General features: G+C 37.6%; 1 pseudogene; it reads right to left on the bottom strand.

The window, feature by feature from the left end:
- Positions 1-1398: 1398 nt before the first annotated feature.
- LOC112869917 (SWI/SNF-related matrix-associated actin-dependent regulator of chromatin subfamily E member 1 pseudogene) lies at positions 1399-2120 on the bottom strand (annotated as a pseudogene).
- Positions 2121-16718: the final 14598 nt, after the last annotated feature.

The following is a 16718-nucleotide window of genomic DNA, read 5'->3' as shown; positions in this document are numbered from 1 at the left end:
CAATTTTCAAAAGAGGAGTATTGAAATCTCAATTTCTCCTTTTAGTTCGGTTAGTGTTCCCTTCATGTACTTTTGAAGCTGCGTTATGTACATATTTAGGGCTAGGAAGTCTTGATGAATTGATCACTTTCATTATGAAGTTTGTTTTGTTGACACTGATAATATTTCTTAGGTTTGCTTTTTATGATACTGAAACCCATTTTTAATTACTAGTGTTTATATTGTACCTCTGTTTTCATCCTCTTGTATTTAAAGCTTCTTATAGACAGCATCTCATAGATTCTTGAACTTTGATCTACTCTCTTGACCTCAGTTTTTTATTTTAGTCCATTTACATGTAATAAAATTATCAGTATAGTTGGCTTTAAGTCTCCTATTTATTTATTTATTTATTTATTTATTTATTTATTTATTTAGAGACCGTGCATGTGAAAGTGGGGGAGGGACAGAGAGAGAGGGGGAGAGAGAGAGTGAGAATCCCAAGCAGGTTCTGCACTGTCAGTGCAGAGCCAGTGTGGTGGGCTGAACTTATGAGCTGTGAGATCAGGACCTGAGCTGAAATTAAGAGTTAGACACTTAACTGACTGAAGCCACCCAGGCGCCCCATAAGTCTACTTTAGTATTTGTTATCCTTTTGCTATCTTTCCTTCATTACTTACTGGAAACTTGATTTTTTTTTTTGTAATTGCTCGACGGTTTACAATGTATGTATTATGTATCCTGTATATAATGTATATAAATATGTGTATAGAACATATATAAACATACATATGTAATGTGCATATACATATAAATAAGTAAATATGTATATATTCATATTGCTCTGAGTGCATTTTTTTTCCTCTGATTGCTTTTAAGATTTTTATTATTATTACTGTTATAATTAAGGTGATAGTATGTCTTTTTTCTGGGTGTGTGTGTATCCTTTTCCAAATAAACTTTTTCCTAAAGTACGGTATACCTGCATAAACGTGAACAAGTCAAAAGTGTACAGATTGATGAATCATCTTGAAGTGAAAATGCTCATATAACCACAATCCTGATCAAAATAAAAAACATTCCTTGTGCTATAAAAGTCCTTTTAAATCCCCTTCTAGTCATTACTCTTAATATCTACCTCAAAATGATTGCTTTCCTGGTTTCACACACCATAGATTAGTTTTGCCAGATTTGAAATCTTTTATAACTGAAACTATACTCTGAATTTTATTTGTGGACGGAGTCTTTGGCTCTACATTCTGTCTGTGAGATTTAATACATGCTATTGCCTGTAGAAGTCGTTTTTTTTTTTTTTTTTTCATATTTGTTACTCTCGTACAAACGTCCCCACACATATTTATCAGTACATTGTTGATGGGCATTTCGGGTACTTCCATTTGTTACTGATTTCAAGTGCTATTAACATTGAACATCTATTCCTTCATCTTCCGGTGTGTGGTCTGATGGTGGATCTCCACTGTCGCGTTCTTGCTCTCCGAGCCATTGTTACTAACTGGTCCCTTCCTCACACATGCCGTCCGCCCCTCCTGTGCACTCCCCTTCTGTCTGCTCTGAGGAGTAGATGAGTCTTCCTCCCCATCCAGTTGGCTTTCCATCTCTTCAAGATGTGTCTCCTCTGTCTCCCTCCGGATGCTCTTGGTTAATCTTTCTCTGTCTTACTTCCTCACAAACCATGATGCTCCGCCTGAGTTCATCTTGCTCTGCTGCCTCTGTCTCTCTTCCCTCCAGCCTTTCGTGACCCTGTTTCTCTGCCTCTGCAGTTTCAGCGGCGCTTTTTTCCACATCCACCTCTACCTGGAAACCACACCAACTTTTAAGTTCATTGTTCTATGAATCTGTGCTTCCCAGGAATTTCCTCTTCGTTTCCTGGTTTGTCTCCTGTATTCAAAGAAGTTTAGTTTCTAGTTGATGAACCATCAAGGTTCTGTGATAACCTGCGTTCTAGCTGTTGTGACAACTGTCTGAATGTCTGGCACCACACTCCCACTGAGGATTTCACTGATGACACTGTAGTTTCTCTGGAAGAGGGCGGTGGCTGTGTGCTTCATTGAAAAGCCATCATCATAATCATCGGCATCTTCAGCAAGCTCAGTTCTTACATAAGGTTCTCCTTGGTCCATGTGAGACCGTCTCTGTCCACTTTCTTCCTCTAAAGCGGTGTCTGCATGTGTTATTGTATTTGTGTAAGCAGGGCGTGTGGGAGAATTACGATAGTCCTTCGTAGATTCATTCCATTCTGTCTTCTATACTTCATACTTGTTTCAATACTCTTATTTTTCTTCATCTGTGAAATCTCATCACATGCCACCATTAATCTGGCCAATCACCTGCAACTTTAGGTCAGGGCTGGAAGCATTTACTTGGTTCCAGAACTTTGTGCCGTGCCTCATATAGGGCATCAGTAGCTTATGTGGTGGCTTTGGGGGTTATGGAATCGTAACACCAGACGATGCTGAGACCTGGCTGTTGGTGCCCAGGTTCCCTCCCAGCTTGTAGTTGTATGGTAATGCCTGGATGTACTGTATCCCCACAAACCCTGGTGTTCTGGCCATTTGTGTTGTAGGAGCTGGGGTGGGCGTTGAGGCATAAGATGTTCTTTTTGATATTCTGGAAGATTAAGTTCTCGGTTACTTAAAAATGAATCTGAGACACCATGGGCAGAAAAAGCACCCACAGCTGTGGTCCTGTTTCCCTTTGGGCTCACATATACATTAACTTTTGTTGAATATATCAGTAGGATTGAAATTGCGGGGCCAGAAGGCAGGAAACTGTTCAGTTTTAATATCAACAAATGATACACCAAAATGTTCATGTAAGTGCTCTCTCCGCTTCCTTTCTGTTTCTTGTCTGTCTCGAAACTTGTGGATGACTCCATATTTTGCTCTTGTCCAGGAAGGTCAGGAATCAGGAAAAGAGGGTGGTGTACTAATAGGGGTGAGGGCATCGTGGCGGAACGAGATAGTTGGGCACCTGTTTCATTGCCAGGCCACTAGCAACTCTGGGCTATCATCTGCTTATGTTCTGTCTCTGGAAATGCAGGTAGGCAGCAGAGACTTAGTCTGTTGGAGGGAATAAGTGGTCTTTGGTGCACATCTAGGCATACTTTTATAGTATTATAAAGGGTGTAGGTTCATTCCTATCAAGAATACCAGGCAGTTACATCTACATCATGTCCATAAAAATTCGTGTACCCTATTTGAAGCCCTTTGATGAGGGCGACTAGTTAGCCACCTGTTATTGACATGTCTTCCATGGCTATTCTAGGCCCATAAATGACTTGAGAATCTGACACAACAGCCTTTCCTCTTTGGGATCTTGATGCGATCTGAATTTCATACACTTTTCAAGTGTGCTAGCCTTACATTCCCCCACTTCTCATGCAATCACATAAATTAGAGGAAGGGTGAGTGGCTCATTCTCTTGGTTTTCTGAATGCCTTCCCCCCAAATTTTCTTGGTCCTTTAATATGTCTTCCTGTGGTTAATAAAAATCTAAACCATTTGTCTGGCCGTGATACAGTATGGAAGTTTGGCACTAGGAAAATAGCTCCCTTTGAACTTGGCACTTAAAAATACTATCTCTTTTATCTTAGCGATAAATTGTCTCCAAATATGTTTATACTCTTAGTCCCTAGATGGTAGATTGGCCAGGGGCTAGCAGTTACTGTCCACTCCTGTCTTAACCTTGGCTCACTTTTGGTCCTTAAAATCCTCTATTAGAATTTTCCCACCTTAGCTTCTATTGCCAAGTGCCTGGTTTCTATGCATTCCTAATTTAAATTTCCATGGAAGAGTATCACACAAGTTCATTTTATATCTTTGTGCAGAACTTCGAATATCTGGCCATCTCCCAGGCAGCTGCTGACTCCGTGGATTGGCCTGTGTTTCACTGTGTCGTGTCTGAAGTGGGGTGAGGGGCAACTGGTAGCTTAGAAAAAAAGTTAGACACATGTTAAGTGGGGGTTTTTGATGTCCCAGAATCTTGTTTTTACTCTGATAAGTTATCTGTAGCATGTGTGTTTTGTGCAGTATTTCCAGTGACAGTGATGGATTTGTACTACCTTCTGCATCTTACAGTCAATAGCAAGAGAGTACAAAATCCTGGGGTCAGGAGTGCACTGTGTGGCACTATGACTAGGTATTTCTCTGTGTGAAACTAAGACTTTCTTGGCCTTATTTTTCTATGTTAGCACTTTGATTTTGCTTCAGTGTAGGTCTGTCTGGATGATCAAAATAGGTGGGAAAGAGGCATGGTGGGGCAATAATTTGGTTGCCTTACTTCCTGGAGGTTCAAGCCTTGTACTAAGCTATACTCTCACCATCCCTTCTCCCTCTTTCCTCACATGGTGAGGTCAGGTAGAGTTTACTAGAGATGATGACGTGTATATTGCCGATAATCTTGAATAGGCACATATCTCAGTTGCAGGCAACATTACACCTTGAAAGTTCAGCAGTTGCAGGATTTTTTAAAATTAACTTGATAATGCTAAACTTGATGTCTTTTCACAGGACTGTTAGAGATTACTGACCTTTTTTTACCACGTGATTATTTATGGGCATGCCAGATATTTAACCCATGTTATTATTTCCCTGAATTTTTTGCTAGGAATTTTAAGGTTGACATTATGATAGTGAGTATAAACAGGTATTTTAAAAATTTGCAATGAAAGGCAAGGCTGCTATTATGTATGATTATTAACCCAGTGAGGATGCCATTAATATCTGCATAAAGAACTAGACTAATGTCAGCTCCCTAACTGCAGATCTTAGGAAGGTTTTGTTTTTTGTTTTTCTGTTTTTTGTTTGTTTTTTTTTAAGGATTTTTTAAAAACTTTATTGTTGAGAGACAGCATGAGCATGGGAGGGGCAGAGAGAGGAAGAGACAGAGAATCCGAAGCAGGCTCCAGGCTCTGAGTTGTGGGCACAGAGCCCAATGCGGGGCTCGAACTCAGAAACTGCGAGATAGTGACCCAAGCCGAAGTTGGACGCTTAATGGACTGAGCCACCCGGACGCCCCTGCTTTTTTTTTTTTAATGTTTGTTAATTTATTTTGAGAGAGAGAGAAGGAATGAGCAGTTGAGAGGCAGAGAGAGAGGGTAAGAGAGAATCCCAATCAGGCTCCACCCTGTCAGCACTGACCCCAACCTGGGGCTTGAACTGATGAAATAGTGAGATCATGACCTGAAATCAAGAGTCAGATGCTTAACTGACTAAGCCACCCAGGTACCCCCTTAGGAAGGTTTTTGAATATTTGAGAGTAGTGAATTTCCAAGGATGGAATGGTTAATTATTTTAGTGTATCTGGTGGTGGTGGGGGGGAATTAGGCTAATTTTCAGCATGATCCACTTCTTATCATTATTCTCAGAAGGTTTTCTGAGATAACACCACCGTCACAGTTGCTAATAGGCTTATATCTACTATATCTACTAAGTTGTTGGCATTTTATTTTGATACATTGATAGAATAAGATTCAAGAATACTTAACAGAGTGCAGTAGCCTCCAGCTGCTGAATGCTGGATTTAATTATTTGTTAGGACCAATGAGAGTGTTTAGTCCTACTGCTTGAAGTACTGTGCATAAGCATTATAAAATTGAAATGAGGGATCCATTCACTCTCCATATAGATAGTGAGAAAGCCAATATTTGGGGACCTTAGAGATGGCTTATTTCACTCCTTACAAAAAAAAAAAAAAAAAAAAGAAAATTAAGACTCCAGGAAAAGGAAATGTGTTATACAAAGTTACAGAGCAGTTTTGAGGCAGAAACACAACATAATCTCAGCTCTCCTGGACTATATTTTTTTTCCAATTTTTTATCTTTGTGTCTTTCCTATTTTTGCCATTGTAATCGTATCAAGATCTTATCCTTAACCCTCATGTTTAAATTTCTTACCATTACTATCTCTTTATAAGGGAAAATATGAATTGTTATTGGAAGAAAAACCTGTGTTGCTTGTCTTGTGTGTATCTCCTTTACTATCGCACTCAGGACATTTCTGACCCCAGATGAATGGGGTTTTTCCCCCCAATACCAAACAATTCTCTGACACTAGCTGGGTGTCCTACAGTTTAACTCAATTCTAACACTCTGTACCTAGAGACGGTGTCAGATCCCACAGGTTAAGAGCTCAGTCCCACAAGACTGTCCTCCCTGCTCTTTGGATGCAGTCACAAACCCTAGGTGTTAATTGTGCGCTGAACAGTTGGCTATTGGCTATGAGTCAGACGTTCCTATGACTCCCCTCCAGATTCGATTATTTCCTAAAATAACTCATAAAACTCAGGGAAACACTTAAATTTACCATCTTATTAAGTAATAAAAGCTATGATAAATGATACAGATGAACAGCCAGATGAAGAGCTACATTGGATGAGCTCTGGGAGGGTCTCAAGTGCTAGGGTTTGTACTTCACTCCCTTTTACTCAAATTCTATATTATTATTATTATTATTATTATTATTATTATTATTATTATTATTTCTACAGTTTTCTCTATGGTAATGAAATGTGAGGCCAAGGGATTATCTCCCATACAATTGATACTACTTATGGCTGCTGAGTAGCTACCTATCAAGCTCCTCTCCTGTATCTAGGATCTAGCCAGCTTTGCTGAGTTACAATGGATTGCCTAAGTACTAAATGCAAAGTTACCGATGCATGTAGAAAGCCATTTGTATTAATATAATTAAGAGACCCTACCCAACCCTGATGAAAAATTACTTGAAAGTAACAGAGGACAGAGTCCTGATTTTAAAGTAAATGAACTATTGGGAGAAATTACGATTAGTTCAACCCTAATTGGATCTAATGAGACTGAGTAGAAACAAATTAGACATAATTGGAAGTTAGGCAAAAGTCAATTAAATCGTTATAATTTTAACTTTATAAAAGTTATTGAATTAAATGACCAGGATCAATTAATAAAGGAAAGACAGCCATAAAGTACATTTCCAGGAAACTGGTACTTTTTTGAGGGGAAAAGTATTGTTTCATTTAATGATAAGAATTCATTAAAAATCATTTGAATCGGTTTTGCAGCCTTAGAAGTTTAACTTCAAATGAAGTAATTATGCAAATTTTAGTTTTACCTGCAAAGTGCTGCAGAAGTTGTTTTAAGGAATCAAGGGGTAGAAGAATTTGATAGAACAAAACAGCATATTCATAAAACTCACTGAATTCTCAGGATTTGGAGTCGACATATGGTTGTTCTTAACTGCAAGGCTGTGTTAGCTGTCTGAGAGAGGCTTGTGGGCCCTGTAGACATTGTGTGATTGAAAATACAGTCACCACCTTGCTCTGTGTAAACCTGCTCTGGGCCTTAGTTCTGCATCCTCCAGAACTACTGTCATGCCCAACTCCCACCACACTAAAAGCCCCTCGTCGGTTTTTATTTGGTAGCGTAAGTGGAGTTCTGTGCAACTGGTCACCTAGGAACTCAATGCTAACAGACTGTGGTTACCAACACCATCTCCTTCCATGATAGCCAAGGGCAGTTAGAGTGTTGGGTTTTCTTCTTCCTGGGTGTGCAAGGAAATTTATATCATCACTCACTCGGTGGTGCTTAATGACCTCCGAAAGGAGCTCTAAGCATGTACTGACTTCGAAATGTGATGGAATAAGATTGCAGTTTTGATTCACTGCTGAACTATAACTCTCTAATGATGACAAAAATACTAATTCTGCAGTGATGGCAACAAAGGTAAGAACAGTAGCAAATCGGGCTGAGGAAGTAAATCTATATGACATGCGCAGATACAACACAGGTTTATAGACCCTATCCTTTAAATACATTATGTCTGAAATAAAACCAGTTCCATATACTCTGTATGCATGGCAATTTTTTTGCCGAAGCACATTCTCTGCAGTTCTTTTTTTAAAAGATAGGTGCATATTTAATCAGTTTCAAGTCAATGGAATTATGGCATTACCAATGCAGTGAGATTTTGTGCAAAGTTAGGAAGAATCTCAGATGTGAACCCAGGTAACACAACATCATCCCTGACAAAGAAGTCCTGCTGATCATTTGCATCTCAGGAAAAAGATGGGGAGACAAGACTCAGGACAAGGGCTGCTGCTGTTGTGATGGTATGTGCATGCATTTGCTAAATGCATGTAGATGCCATGTGGAAGGTGATGAATTTTGTAAAAATGTGTTTCAAGTCAAATGGTAGAAATAACTATCATGGATCTCCTGATCTTTTAGGGCTTCAGTTATTTCTCTGTGTGAGATGATAGAAGCTATGTTGAAAGTCAGAGCAGGGGACACTTCGATAGGAGCCAGAGTGAGAGAAAAGGAGGAACCAAGAAAGATGCAACATAGAAAATCAGCACCTACCAATGAGGTCTGGCCCCATGTAATAGGGGTCAGAAGATCATCTTGAGCCCCATTTTCCAGATCTTAACATTCTTCTGTGATTCCCATCCTTTTCTGTTCTATCGCTTTGAGTCTGAATGGAAGAGAGGAAAGCCGTATCTAGCTCAGAGAGCAGAGCCATAGACATGGGGGTGGGGGTGGAAGATTGAAACGTTGAAGGATGAGATAGAATAGAGTTTGAACTTAAGCTATTACTGCTGTAGTTCTTTTCCTGAAATTTATTTTTACTAGAAATGTAGATTGAGGGCTTCTTGTATACATGATAGTTTGCTCAGATTTGATAAACTTTGGATGATGTGAGTCAAAAGGGGGAGGATTAAAGGACTGGTTATCTTATTTATTTTTACATTTATATGATTTATTTATTACATATTTTTTTGAGAGCGTGTGAGCAGGGGAGGGGCTGAGAGAGGGGGGACAGAGGATCCAAAGCAGGCTTTTCCCTGACAGGGTGACAGCAGTGAACCTGATGTGGGGCCTGAACTCACAAACTGCGAGATTATGACCTGAGCCAAAGTTGGCTGCTTAACTGATGAGCCACCCAGGAAGCCCTAAAGGACTGATAATTTAGTAGTCTGGTCCTTGATCAGTAGGGATTCTAGGCCACAGTTCTTGTGCTCTGTGCTGAGCGTGACTGGTCAGCTAGTCTGCCTACCAGTTGTCAGCATGAATTTCAACTCAAAATTTCAGTGAGATCCAGATCAAATTCCAGTTCCAGCTGTGTGATGTTTTATAAACTCCTCAACCTTTTTGACTCTCAGATTTCTCCCCTATGAAGTACATAGAATATTTATTTTATAGGTTTGAAGAATAGACAAAAACATTTATCAAGTGTTTAGTAAAAATCTTGGAGGAGATTAAATACTTGATAAAACACAGGTATTGTAATCTTGAATAATTTGATCTCAATTTGGATTTTAACTTGGAGATGGATTTCAGTAAGGTTATACAAATAATGTTCCATCATAAAACTCGTTTGCGAATTACTATGCTTCAGGTATGACTGACAGTTTGACTACTTACAGAAGGGCTGGTTTATACTTTTTGCCCTTCGAATGTTTGTATTCTTCCCTCCACTGTTTGTGTCCTTGGGACCTGTCTGAGTAGGTTTGGAGTTTGGAATTCACCTATACAACTATAGAAGCTCAGCGTTTTATTTCTTGACTTAAATGTTAGTCAGGAGAGGGGAGTGATGAAATCTTTTTAATTGTTGGTTAAACTTGTATAGAGGCTATTCTGTCATCCAGGTTTTCGGCCTAGTCTCCAGTATGGTACTTTGGTAGGAAGGCATCCACTTTATCCAGGTTTTCACTTTGATTACTATGAAATCATTCATATTATAATCTTTTACATCTCTGCTATGTCTACAGGCATATCCTGCATTTCAGTCTTTTTTGAGATGTTCTCATTTTAAAATTTTTTCAAAAAAGTTTTAAATTAAATTCCAGTTAGTTCCAGTGAGTTAACATACAGTATAACACTGGTTTCAGGTGTACAATATAGTGATTCAACACTTTGACATGATACCCAGTGCTCATCAAAAGTGCACTCCTTAATCACCTGTTTAGCCCATCTCACACACCCTCTTTCCTCTGAAATGTATACACGCGCGCACACACACACACACACACACACACGTTCATTTTGTATTCTCTATTCTCTTCTCGATTGATCTGTTTTAAAGGGGACTTATAATCTCATTAATCTTTTGAAAGAAATAACATTGGGTTTTGTTGATCCTTTCCACTGAATTTTGCCCCATTTAATTACTATTTGCTCTTATATTATTTCCTTTCTTCCTCTTTCTTTACATCTACTTTGTCTTTTCCCCCTTATAGGTGCTTAATTTGTTAATTTTTTTAACGAGGTAAGAAGAGGAAAAGTTAAGACAGTAATGTTTAGGTTAACTATAAGTGCATAGTATAGTAGTGTTAATATATGTACAATAGTGTACAACAAATCCCTAGAACTTTTTCATCTGGGAAACCTGCAAGTCTATACCCATGTTACAAAAGCTCTTTTCTTCTTCTCCCGGCTCCTGGCAACTATATTTCTATTTTGTATTTCTAAGAGTTTGACTACTTAGATACCTCATATAAGTGGAATCTTGTAGTATTTTTTGTGAATGACATTTCACTTAGCATAATGTTCTCAAGGCTCATCTGTGTGGTAGCATATGACAGGATTTCCTTTTTTAAATACTGAATACTGTTCCATTGTGTACATATTTCCTATTTTATCTATCCATTTATCTGTTGATGTACATTTAAGTTGCTTCTGCCTTTAGAATCCTGTGAATAATGCTGCAGTGAACATAGGTATGCAAACACCTCTCCAAAATCCTGATTATAAGTCTTTTGGATATATATCCAGAGTAGAAATGCTGGATCATTTAATGCATTCATTTTCTGTTTGTTTTAGCTTTATTGCAGTCTACTTGACAAATAAAACTGTAAGATACTTAGGTGTACAACATGATGATTGAATATGCATATACATTGTGAATGGATTCCCCGCATTGAGGTAATTAACACATCAGTCACCTAACAAATTTATCTTTTTAAAAACTATTTTTGTGAGAATATTTAAGTTCTACTGTTAGCAAATTTAAGTTATACGATACAGTGTTAGCAACTATAGTCATCAAGTTATACATTTGATCCTCAGACTTCAGTCATTCTATAACTGAAAGTTACTATCCTTTACCAACTTCATCCTATTTCCCCCATTCCCTGGCAACTACTTTTGTATTTTAGAAGAGTTTGACTTTATAAAAACATTTACTAAGTTTTTCTTTTCAAAATTTTTTCATGTTTATTTTTGAGAGACAGAGCGAGCGAGTGAGCAAGCAGGGGAAGGGCAGAGAGAGGGAATCCAAAGCAAGTTCCAGGCTCTGAGATGTCAGCATAGAGGCTGAACTCACTCAGCACTGTGGCTGGAACTCACAAACAGCATGATCATGAGCTGAGCTGAAGTCAGACGCTTAACTGACTGAGCCACCTAGGTGCCCCTCTTTTCTTTAATTTACTTTACTTTTTTCTATTTCTTTTATTAAGTAGGCTTGGCACCCAGAGTGGAGCCCAAGGTGGGGTTTGAACTCACAACCTTGAGATAAAGACCTGAGCTGAGATGAAGAGTAGACGCTTAACCAACTGAGCCACCTGGGCACCCTTTAAGTTTTTTATTTTAATTCCAGTGGAGTTAACATACATTATTAGTTTAGTTTCAAGTGTGCTATGCAGTTATTGAACAATATATTACTCAGTGTCATCATGATGAGTGTACTCGTAATCCCCTTATCTTTTACCCATTCCCTTACATACCTCTCCTCTGTTAACCATTAGTTCTCTATAGTTAAGAGTCTGTTTTTGTTTGCCCCTTTTTTCCTTTGTTTTGTTTCTTAAATTCCACATGAGTGAAATTGTACGGTATTTGTCTTTCTCTCACTGACTTATTTCACTTAGCATTATACTCTGTAGATCCATACATTTGTTGTTGCAAATGGCAAGGTTTCATTCTTTTTTATGGCCGAGTAATACTCCATTGTATATTATATATATGTGTGTGTGTGTGTGTGTGTGTGTATGTATACATACATTGTGTATATATGTGTATATGTATATATATATTATATGCACGCACATGTACACACATGTGCACATACCCCACATCTTCTTCATCCATTCAAATAATGATGGGAAGTTGGGTTGCTACCATAATTTGGCTATGGTAAATAATGCTACAATACGTATAGGGGTGCTTATATCTTTTTAAATTAGTACTTTTGAATTCTATGGATGAATACTCAGTAAGGAATTACTAGATCATAGGGTAGTTCTATTTTTAATTTTTTAAGGAAACTCCATACTGTTTTCCACAGTGGCTGTACTAGTTTGCATTCCCATTAGCTGCGCACAAGGGTTCCATTTTCTCTACATCCTCACCAGTAGTTGTTTGTGTTTTTTATTTTAGCCATTCTGACAGGTGTGAGGTGAAACTCAGTGTGGTTTTAATTTGTATTTCCTTGATGATGAATGACATTGAGCCTCTTTTCATGTGTCTCTTGGCCTTTTGTATGCCTTTAGAGAAAATGTCTATTCATGTCTTCTGCCCATTTTAATAGATTATTTTCATTGTTGTTGAGTTGTATAAGTTCGTTATATATTTTGGATACTAACCCTTTATTGGCTATTATATTTGCAAATACCTTGTCCCATTCAGTAGGCTGTGTTTTAGTTTTGTTGGTTGTTTGCTTTATTGTGCAATAGCTTTTTATTTTGATAAAGTCCCAATAGTTTGTTTTTATTTTCCTTGCCTCAGGAGGCCTATCTAGAAAAATGTTGCTATGGCTGATACCAGAGAAATTACTGCATGTGTTTTATGGCTTCAGGTCTCAGGTTTAAGTCCTTAATCCATTTTGAGTTTATTTTTGTGTATGGTATAAGGGAGTGGGCTAGTTTCATTCTTCTGCATGTAGCTGTCTGTCTAGTTTTTCCAACACTGTTTGTTGAAGAGACTGTCTTTTTCCCATTGAATATTATTGACTCCTTTGTTGAAAATTAATTGATCATATAATCATGGGTTTATTTCTGGGCTTTGTGTCTTGTTCAGATGATCTATGTGTGTTTTTTTTTTTTTTTGGGGGGGGGTATGTGTATACCAGTACCATACTGTTCTGATTACTACAGCTTTGTAATATAACTTGAAATGTAGAATTGTGATTGATACCTCCAGCTTTGTTACTCATTTTCAAGATTGCTTTGGCTATTTTCAGTCTTGTGGGTCCATAAAAACTTTATGATTAGTCTAGTTCTGTTAAAAACAAAAACAAAAACAAAAACAAAACTTTTTTTTTAAATAGATTGTTCCATTTTTACTTTTTTAATGTTTATTTTTGAGAGAGAGAGCACATATGTGTGTGCAGGGAGGGGCAGATAGAGGGAGACACAGAATTTGAATCAGTCTTCTGACTGTGAGCTGTCAGTGCAGAGCCCAAAGCAGGACTCAAATCCAGGAACAGTGAAATCATGACCAGAGCTGAAGTTGGACACTTAACTGACTGAGCCAGCCAGGCAACCCTAATTCATTCATTTTTAAATTTTAATTTTCTAGTATGGAATTTAGTGATCTGGATTTTCTAGACTTTGCCTACATCCCTAACTTTTGATAGGCAGTTTGCATTGTTTTACTAAGTACATTTCTATTATTTCCACTTTTACTCATTAGGTATTTTACATGTTTTAGAATTTGTAAATGTATAGTTATAAATGACCTTTTATTAATTTCTAATGTAATTAAATTTGGTCAGACTATATTTTTCTGTATAATACTTACTATTTGAAATTGAGATTTGATAGCTTTTGTAATCACATGCTAAGAAGAATGTGTGTTACTATTGTTGGTGTAAGGTCTTATATATATTCAGTTTGGTTAATTATGTAGCCCAGTTCTTCTGCATTCTTAATAAGTTTTGGTATATTTACCAATTACTAAACGTGGTTGAAAATGTTATGGCTGGATCTGTCCAATTATTTTCTTAATTCTCTCAAGTTTTATCTTCTGTGTTTTGAAGCTCTACTTTTAGTTGCATAAAGCTTATGATTGGTATGTCTTTTTGCTGAACTGGAGCTTTTTAAAAAAGTTTTTATTTAAATTCCATTATAGATAGCATACAGAGTTCTACTAGTCTGAGGTATACATTATAGTGATTCAGTACTTTCATACAACACCCGGTGCTCATTATAACAAATGCATTCCTTAATCCCCATGAACTATTTTACCCATCCCCCCTACCCATCCACCTCCCCCCTGGTAACCATCAGTTTGTTCTCCACAGCTGAGAGTTCGATCATTTTTATCTCCTATTGCTTTTAACCTTTAATCTATTTTATCAAATACTAACAATGTTATGTCAGTTTTCTTTTGGTTAATATTTATATTTTGTCGGTAACTGCTTTTCTGTCTTTTAATTTTAATCTTCATCATGATAATTAAGATAGTGTTATGTTTACAATAAAATGAAAAAAGTGGCACAGAGCTTTCTCATATATTCCCTACCCTCATTCTTGCATAGCCTCCTCTATTATCAATATCAAGTGCTAGAATGGCACTTTGTTTTATTTTATTTTGTTTTTTGTTGTTGTTTTACCAAGAATGAACCCATATGAATAATCAACCAGAGTCCATAGTTTACTTCAGGGTTCACTCATGGTGTTGTATCCTCCATGGGTTTGGACAAAAGTATAATGATGTATATCTATCATTATAGTATTATACAGAGTGTTTTCACTGCCCTAAAAGTCCTCTGTGCTGTTTATTCATCCCTCCACCTCCCTCTTTGCCCAATGAACCATGTTTTCATTGTCTTCACGGTGTTCCCTTTTCCAGAATGTCATAAGTGGGAATTATACAGTATGTACCCTTTTGTAGATTGATTTCTTTCACTTAGCAATATCCATTTAAGATTCCTCCATGGTTGTTTTTTTTGTTTTTGTTTTTTTGTTTTTTTGTTTTTTTGTTTTTTTTTTTGGTGGCTTGCTAGCTTATTTCCTTTTACTGTTGAATAATAGTCTTTTGTCTGGGTGTATCACAGGTTCTTGATTCACCTACTGAAGGACTTCATGATTGTTTCTAAGTTTTGGCAGTTAGGAATAAAGCTGGCATAAACATCGGTGTGCAGGTTTTTGTGTGGTGGATATAAGTTATCAACACTTTAGGGTAAATACCAAGGAGCACCATTGTGGGATCACAATGGGTAAGATTATGTTTAGTTTTGTAAGAAACTGTCAAACGTTAAGTGGCTGTACCATTTTGCATTCCTCCCAGCAGCATGTGAGAGTTCCTGTGGCTCCACTCCCTACCAGATTTTGGTGTTCTCAGTGTTCTTGATTTTGGTCATTGTCATGAGTAGGTAGTGGAATTTTGTCTTAATTTGCATTTGCCTGATGACATATGATGTGGAGCATCTTTTCATATGCTTATTTGCCATCTGGATATCTTCATTGATGAGGTATCTGTTGAAGTCTTTGACTCATTTGTAAATCAAGATGCTTGCTTTTTTATTGTTGAGTTTTAGGAGTTCGTTGTATATATCATCATTTTTAGGTGGGCTCTTTTAAACTGCATATTGCCAGATTCCATCTTGGAGCCTAGTCTTACTACTTGTGTTTAAATGATTAATTCAAACCATTTACATTTATGGTGATTACATTTAAATTTATTATACTTTCTTGTGCCTTAAGTTGTTAAGCTTTTTCACCTTCCTTTCCTCCTAAAGATAGATGAAATTAAAAAAAAAATTTATTTTATAGAGAGTGAGCATGACTGGGGGAGAGGGCAGAGGGAGAGAGAATCTTAAGCAGGTTCCATGTTCATTCTGGAACCCCATGCATGGCTCCATCCCACCATCTTGGGACCATGACCTGAGCCAAAATCAAGTCAGAAGCTCAACTGAATGAGCCACTGAGGTGCTCTGGTTCTATGAACTTATAAAAAAAATTCTTGACCCCCTTCAACTTTGACATAAAGAAATGTGCTACCATGGGCCAGTGTCAGCATAACCAATAAATAATTTATATGTTTTACAGTTTGCATTTGTGAGTACCTGTTCAGCTTTTCTCAATTTGTGGGAAGTCTGAGGCCCCTGTTCTATGTCACTCAAGATAAGTTATATATTTGTTTACTTGAGGTTCCAAAACATTTCCTGCTTGGGATTTCTGTACCTTTCTTTCTTGGCTTAAGTTTTCTTAGCTCCTGCTGAAGTACAAATTCAAAATCCAAACGTGTGTGAGGGTAAGACTATGGTTTTTCATTCTCATGGGAGATTTCCCTGCCCCCCTCCCCTTTCTTAGGTCTCAGACAGAGATGGACATATCTCCCTTTCATCTTTTTACTTTCTTTAGAAGCTTTTCTTCCCTGATTGATGACTTCTGAATTTATGTGGGCATCTCACTTCCAACTCTTTTCTTTGCAAGGGCTCAAAGCCTTGTCCTCTGTCTCCTGCACAGGCTTCAGATCCAAGTCCCTAGAGTGCTGGGGTTGGCAAATGTTCGTAGAGCAGTCATAGTGTATGTGCTCATTGACCATCCGGGTTTTCTGCTTTGTCTTATTGTTTCCCCTTGGATATTTTTCTCACTCTATTGGAAGCACAACTATGCATTTAAATGGATGTTTGCTGTATTTTATCTACTATTTCTATGTGTTTTGCAGTAAGGGCTTTTCAGAATATCCAGTTCAACTTATTGCTGGAAGAAGAGGTTTGTTTTAACATACCTTAGAAACATCCAATTCCATTCAAGTAATAGCTTATATAAAAGCCGTTCTTCTTGACACATGGGACTCTCAA

This window comes from Puma concolor, chromosome B1, assembly GCF_028749965.1.
Source record: "Puma concolor isolate L17-30 chromosome B1, mPumCon1.1.hap2, whole genome shotgun sequence".
Classification (NCBI taxonomy): Eukaryota; Metazoa; Chordata; class Mammalia; order Carnivora; family Felidae; genus Puma; species Puma concolor.
Note: the sequence above shows the minus strand (reverse complement) of the source record. Positions and strands in the feature narration are given on the sequence as shown.